Raw genomic sequence first — 6,473 nt, forward strand, 5'->3', positions numbered from 1 at the left:
GCGCGTGGGGCTGGGCGCTTAGCCAGAGGCGCGAAGGCTGGGCGCTAGACGCGCAGGGGGAAGGGGGGCACCCCCTCCGCACGCCCACCCCGCACTCCAACAAGTGGCAGGAACTGGCAGGGGAGCATCCGGGAAACGAACAGGTGGGGGTGGAAGAACTTCCTCTCCCCCACCCCCCACACAGAGTTAAATCCATTCAAGAGGAAATTCATAAAATGTAGTGAGGGGCAGGGGGGGGGGAGTTGGGGGAGGGAGGGTCTCGCATTTGGGAAGCCAGCTGAAGGCTGATCTGCCTGGGGTTGATCATCTAGATAGGCAGCTGTTGTGTCCCATCTGAGCAGCCAGGTGACATCTGGGGGGTGAGAAGGGTCGTGGCATCTAAATGAATTGGGGGGGAGGGGTCGAGATCCTGGAGAGGAGGCTGGAGAGGGGGCACACACACACACCTGGTCAGAGAAAGCCAGCAGAATGGATAAAGGGAAAGGATGGATTGAAGTTGCGGGCAGGGGTCCTCACATCTGGCCCTGGGCCCACATCTGGAAGACTTTAGGAAGGAGGGGACACATCTGGGCCGAAGACCACAGCAGAAGGGGGACGGTTAGGATGGTTGATTCTAGATGGTGTTCTAGTCTGGGGAGAGCCGGGGAAGGGTCCCCAGGGCACAGCAGGGGAGGGCCAGCTTTGACTCCCCCCAGCCCCCCACCCCCAATCCTGGGCATTCTGTTCTGGGGCAGGCTCCAACCCGCACAATCGCTTTTGTTGTCTGGGCTGGTTTCAGCCTCGTTCTCTGCTGGGCCAGTGGGCCACCGCCCCCCTCTTCTTCTGAGGGAGCCCGGACGCCTGGCTTCCCGGCCCCACCCCGACGGGTCAGGGCCTCTGGCCTGCGTCTAGTCCTGTCCCGGGCTCACCTCGCACAGCCGGAGGCAGGGGTCCCTAGAGGTGGCCTAGTCCTAGGAGAGGGTGGGGGAGACTGAGCTACAATGGGGAGGGGTGGCCTGCAGGCGGCAGCTGGACCGTGGGAACCAGACGGTTTTATCAGACCCGGAACCCCCCCCCACCCCTCCCCAGGCGGAGGAAAAGCGGATGTTCTTACCCGGAGCCTGGCCCACTGGGGCGCGCTGTGGGGGCCTCTTTTTCAGTAGTGCCCGGCCCCCTGGCCTTCCAAGCCTCCTTCTCTTCAGCAAGGCTCTGGCCTCCTGTAGCCTGGTGGGGGGGGGGGGGGTGCAGAGAAAGGGCTGGGCTGCACTGAAGCTTGACACCCCACCCCTCCAAGGAAAGGGCCTCCCACACCAGGAGGTCTCCCAGTGGAGATGAGCCCCCTCCCCCACCTCACCCACTCCCCAGCTCCTTTACAGTGAACAGGCCTCAGTGTTCTGTAGACAGCTTGGAAAGAAAAAGAACAAATTCAGAAAGAGAAGCAGCAAGACAGAAACAGAACACTGAAGAATCTCAGCTAGGCTGGAAAAAAGAAATAGAAATACTGACACAGGCCAATAGTGAAAGGAGGGGAGGGTGTCCCCAAAAGATTGGATAGGAAGTGGTGTTGTGGCTCAAGTGGTAGAGCGCTCCCCTTGAGCTGAAGAGCTGAGGGACAGTGCCCAGGCCCAGAGTTCAAGCCTCAGGACTGACCAAAAAAAAAAAAAGATTGGATAGGAAAGTGAATGGTCACTTACGTCAGTGGCTGCCAGTTGAGGGACACCTGTCTCTTGCTCTCGCTGGGGCTGGGGCTGGGACTAGGGCTTGGCACTGGGGGTACTAGGGTAGGGCACTGCTGGAGGCCTGTGCATTCTTCAGGTGGGCAGCTTCGGACCCTGCAGGAGGCTTCAGAGACAGCTAGGGCTAAGTGAAGCAGGACCAGCCTACCTAGTACATCTCATTTTCCCACTAGAATGAAACTGGGGAATGGAGCCCCCCCACTGCCTCCAGCCCTTACCCTCTTTCACCCCCTACCCATATCCCATCAGGAAGAAGGAAGAACCCACCTCGGATACAACGGCTCCTCCTAGGTGCCTGGTCTAAGCAGCAATGGCAAGAAGCAATGCTATAAAAAATAGGGGAGAAGAATAACCCCATTCCCATTCCCAACTCAGAACTTCCCCTAAAGGAAGGCAGGGAAGGAGGAAAGGATTCTTTAAGTGTGTGACAAACTTGCATTAAAATTATTTTTTTTTAATTTCTGCTTGCCTCAGTTTCCCCATCAGTGCAATGGGCTTAGATACTAGAAGAATAAAGGCCAAAACAAAGTTATTCCCCCTCCCCACCCCCAATCCTGGGGCTCAAACTTAAAGCCTAGACGCTGTTTCTGAGCTTCTTTTGTTCAAGGCTAGCACTCTACCATTTGAGCCACTGCAGCACTTCTTGCTTTTTCTGAGTAGTTTACTGGAGATAAGAATCTCATGGACTTTCCTGCACAGGCAAGCTTTGAACCATGATCTCAGCAACCTGAGTATCTAGGGTTATAGGCATGAGCCATGGGCATCTGGCTTGCAAAGTTACTTTCATGTAATCTTATGAGGTTCACTTGGCAGCTATGGCTTTGTTACAGGATAGATTTTAAATTGTTATTTAAAAAAAATAACTAAGCTGGGTGCAGGTAGCTCAACCCTGTAATCCTAGCTACTCAGGAGGTTGAGATCTGAGGATCACGGTTCAAAGCCAGCCTGGGCACGAAAGTCCGTGAGACTCCTGTCTCCAATAAACCACCAGAAAACCAGAAGTGGCGCTGAGGATCAAATGGTAGAGCACTAGCCTTGAGCTGAAGAGCTGAGGGACAGTGCCCAGACCCAGAGTTCAAGCCCCACGACGGACAAAAAGAAAAAAAAAATAAAGATTTCTAAGAACATTCCCAAATGCCCGACTGGTTAGGATCTAGAACTCCACCCCCCTATTCTAACCCTCCAGCCCAAATCTGAGATTCAGGCGACACCCTGAGGCCTGGTCGATAGGTGGTGCTACAACCTCAGGTCTCTGCGACTGGGCACCGTTGCTATCTGCTCCCTGTGACTGTAGGTCCAGCAGGGTGCTGAGATGTGGAAGGGGCTACTGACATCCAGGATAGGCAATCTCCAGGCCTGAGTTCTACCCCGTTCCTGCCTTCCATGCTGGAGCCAGCATCTCCTGATCAGTGGGTCTCAGCTTCCTGCCTAGACAGGAGGAAGGACTCTTTCCTGAAGACATCTCTACACCCAGAAAAGTTTCAGTGGCCAAGTACATGGCAATCCAGCCTGCACCACTCTCCCCCCCCCTCCAGACAAGTCCATTATCCTCAGGCTTAAGGGGGGGAGTGAGGGATGAGGGCTTGCGCCCAGACCCCCAGAGCAGAGCAATGGAGGATGCTGAGAAAGGGGTCATCCGCTTATTGGACCTATTCCAGACACGTGGGGCCCACTGGAGAAGGAGGCCTCCCCTCCCCCACCCAAGGGACTTCTGACACCCCCTTCAATCCTGTCACGATCCCTCCTGCTTTTTCTTCGGGTTAACCCCTTCCCGGCTCCGCCCCCCAGCGCGGCTCGGGTTACTAAATGCATTCGCAGAGACCAAGGCGGGAGCAGAGCCCGAGGCCTTTGTAACGGAGTGCTGGGCCGCTGGGCAAGGGGGTGGGGTGCTGGGCAGACTGTTTGTTTGGATCGTGTCACCCCTGGATAGGAGGGGGTGCCTATAACTCCCCAATCAGTAGGACATTCTGCATCTCCCGCCGCGAAATAAATGGTAACTCATTCAATCCTAGAGTCCTAGGGCATGCCCAAACCTGAAGATCTCCTCCCTCCCACGATTCCCCCCAAATCCCCATGCCAGCACCCCCAGAATCCATGTCTTCCTAATCTGTTAGAAAAATCAAAAGGTCCTTGTAAATGAATCCAGTGTCCCTGGAAATCCAATACATCTCAACTTTCCCGTAAACACTCTCCTGAGGCTCCCAACACCTTTCTTCCTTGAGAACTTCCCTAAATTTGGGCAACTCCGTCCTAGCTCATCTCTATCATTCTTAATAGAATCCGAAGAAGCCTCTTCTCCGAAATCAACTGGGGATATTCCCCAGCCTCCCCTCCCCCCCAAAAAAAGTAAGTCCCTGGATTTGCAGGACCTTATCCATCTCTCTGCACCATACTAGGGGAGGGGAGGGGCGCTTTCCTCTTAAAATCCCAGTCCTTCTAGGAGTCTGACCCCTACACAATAGGGACCCTAATGGATCCCAGGGCTCGGTCCTCTTCTCATCACTATGTCCGTGTGTTTGTACGCCCCTACATCCGAAAGCCTTGGTTCTCCCGGACCTCCAGACTTACTGGGTGGAGGGTGCACCAGGAAGAAGGGGCTGCAGAGGGAGGCTTACCCGGCCGGGCGGCCCAGGTCCTCCGCGACCTCCATGGCCGGGCTGGGGCCGGGGCTGGGGTCGGGTCTGGGGTGGGCAGCGGCCGCAAGCATCAGCAATATCAGCGTCAAGAGAGGGTGTCGGCTGCGGCGGCCGAGCTGCCACATCTTGTCCGGCTCCTGGCGGGCGGTCTGTCCGGCCGGTCCAGCTCCGCGGGACCCCAGCCCCGCCTCCGCCCCCGCCCCTGCTCCAGGGACGACTCACTTTCTCCACTGTCCCAGCCTGCAGGCTGCAAACTTCCCGCCAATCAGACCCCGGCGCTTGCCAGCGCTCTGCATTTAGCCAATCAGGGGTGGCAGGGGCGGGGCTAGATGGACAGGTGCGGGGCGGGGGCGGCGGAGGGAGGCCGGGGTCTGAAGTTTTCAAGGCGGCAGAAGCAATCTTGGAGTCGGGCACCGAGTCCTCAAACCCGCTTAGGCAGTAAAGGTTCCCGATGAGGTGGTTGCTTACAACCGGGAGGCATGCACAAGGAGGCGCAGGGTCCCTGAATTAGATTTCTGCGGGCAGGCCACATCCTCCCTCACAGTTCTGACTGGTGTACAAGTCACAGCCCCACAGTACCCATTTCCCACGCCAAGGGTACTAAAGATTTGGGGGTGAAAATCTTTTGGGGTGTGTGTGTGTGTGAGCCAGTACTGCCTTGAATTTATAGCATTTTGCTGGTTACCTGGAGATGAGTCTCATGCACTTTTCTGCCAGGGCTGGTTTGGAACTAGATTCCTCAGATCCCAGCCTCTTGATTTTCACTCCCAAAACACTTCCAAAACACCTGGTTTGGGAGTGAAAATCCTGGTAGCTTACACCTATAATCCCAGTACTTAGAGAGGCTGAGGTAGGAGCTTCTAGTTCAAGGCCAGCCTGGCCCACATATCAAGATCCTATCCCCGACTATCCCTGCCTCTTCAGAGAAATAGTATGGGCCAGGTTCAGGTCTTTTCTTCAGAGGGTCCCAGAGCCACCCTAAACTTTCCAAGATTTGTCCCTTCCCAAGGCCCTATCTCTCTGTTCCAGGATCAACATCTGCAAGAGCTTGTCCTGGGGGGTGGGGAGAACCACTCTTGGCTTCTTCTACCCACAGATTCTGTTCCCAGAGAACTCCAGCTCTGCCCTATTCAGCACCACCCTGCTTCTGCTCCTAGAAGGTACTAGATTCCTTTCCTGCTACTAGATTCCTTTACTGCTTGCATCTTTTATTTGTGCTGGTCCTGGGGCTTGATCTCAGGGCCTGAGCACTGTCCCTGAGCTTTTTTGCTCAAGGCTGGCACTCTACCACTGAAACCACTTCCAATCTTTTTGGGTAGTTAATTGGAGATAAGAGTCTTAGGGACTTTCCTACCTGGGCTTTCAGTCTGGAATCCTTAGATCTCAGCCTCCTGAGTAGCTAATAGAGGCATGAAGCTACCAGTGACCAGCAGCTCATTGTAATTTGCATGTGTGTGTGTGGTGGAGGTGGTGGTACTGGGGCTTGAACTCAGGGGTTTGCACTCTCGCTCAGCTTTCTTGCTCATACTTGAGTCAGGGGTAAATACAAATTTCTGCCCTCTTTTCACATAAGCCTTGTTTTTCTTCCCCCTAAGACCCTGCTTGTAGGGCTTCAGACCCTGCCCCCTAACCACCTCCATTTTCCTGATTGGTCACACCATACCTCTTCCAGAGAAGTCCCATACTTAGGATCCTAGCCGCCCTCCCCTGCTTTCTATGTTTGTTCAACTTCTGTGTTCTCTCCCAGCCATCTGATTTTTTTGGGGGGGTCCGGTCATGGGACCTGAACTCTGGGCCTGGGTGCTGTCCCTCAGCTCTTCAGCTCAAGGCTAGCACTCTAGCACTTGAGCCACAGAGCCACTTCCGGCTTTTTTCTTTTTGCTTATGTGGTGCTAAGGAATCGAACCCAGGGCCTCATGCATGCAAGGCAAGCGCTCTACCACTGAGCCACCTTCCCAGCCCAGCCATCTGATTCTTGAGGTTTCCTTAGTCCTATAGCAATAGCCCATCTTCAGTATTCCTGGGCTAAGTTTACACAAGGCACTGGCCCCTGGTACTACCTGCAGAGCCCACCGCAGACTAAAAACAAAAATCTAGGTTCACCGGTTCCTTATTTTTACTC

Source organism: Dipodomys merriami, unplaced genomic scaffold (genome assembly GCF_024711535.1).
Source record: "Dipodomys merriami isolate MVZ:Mamm:240054 unplaced genomic scaffold, mDipMer1.0.p SCAF_106, whole genome shotgun sequence".
In the NCBI taxonomy this organism is placed as follows: Eukaryota; Metazoa; Chordata; class Mammalia; order Rodentia; family Heteromyidae; genus Dipodomys; species Dipodomys merriami.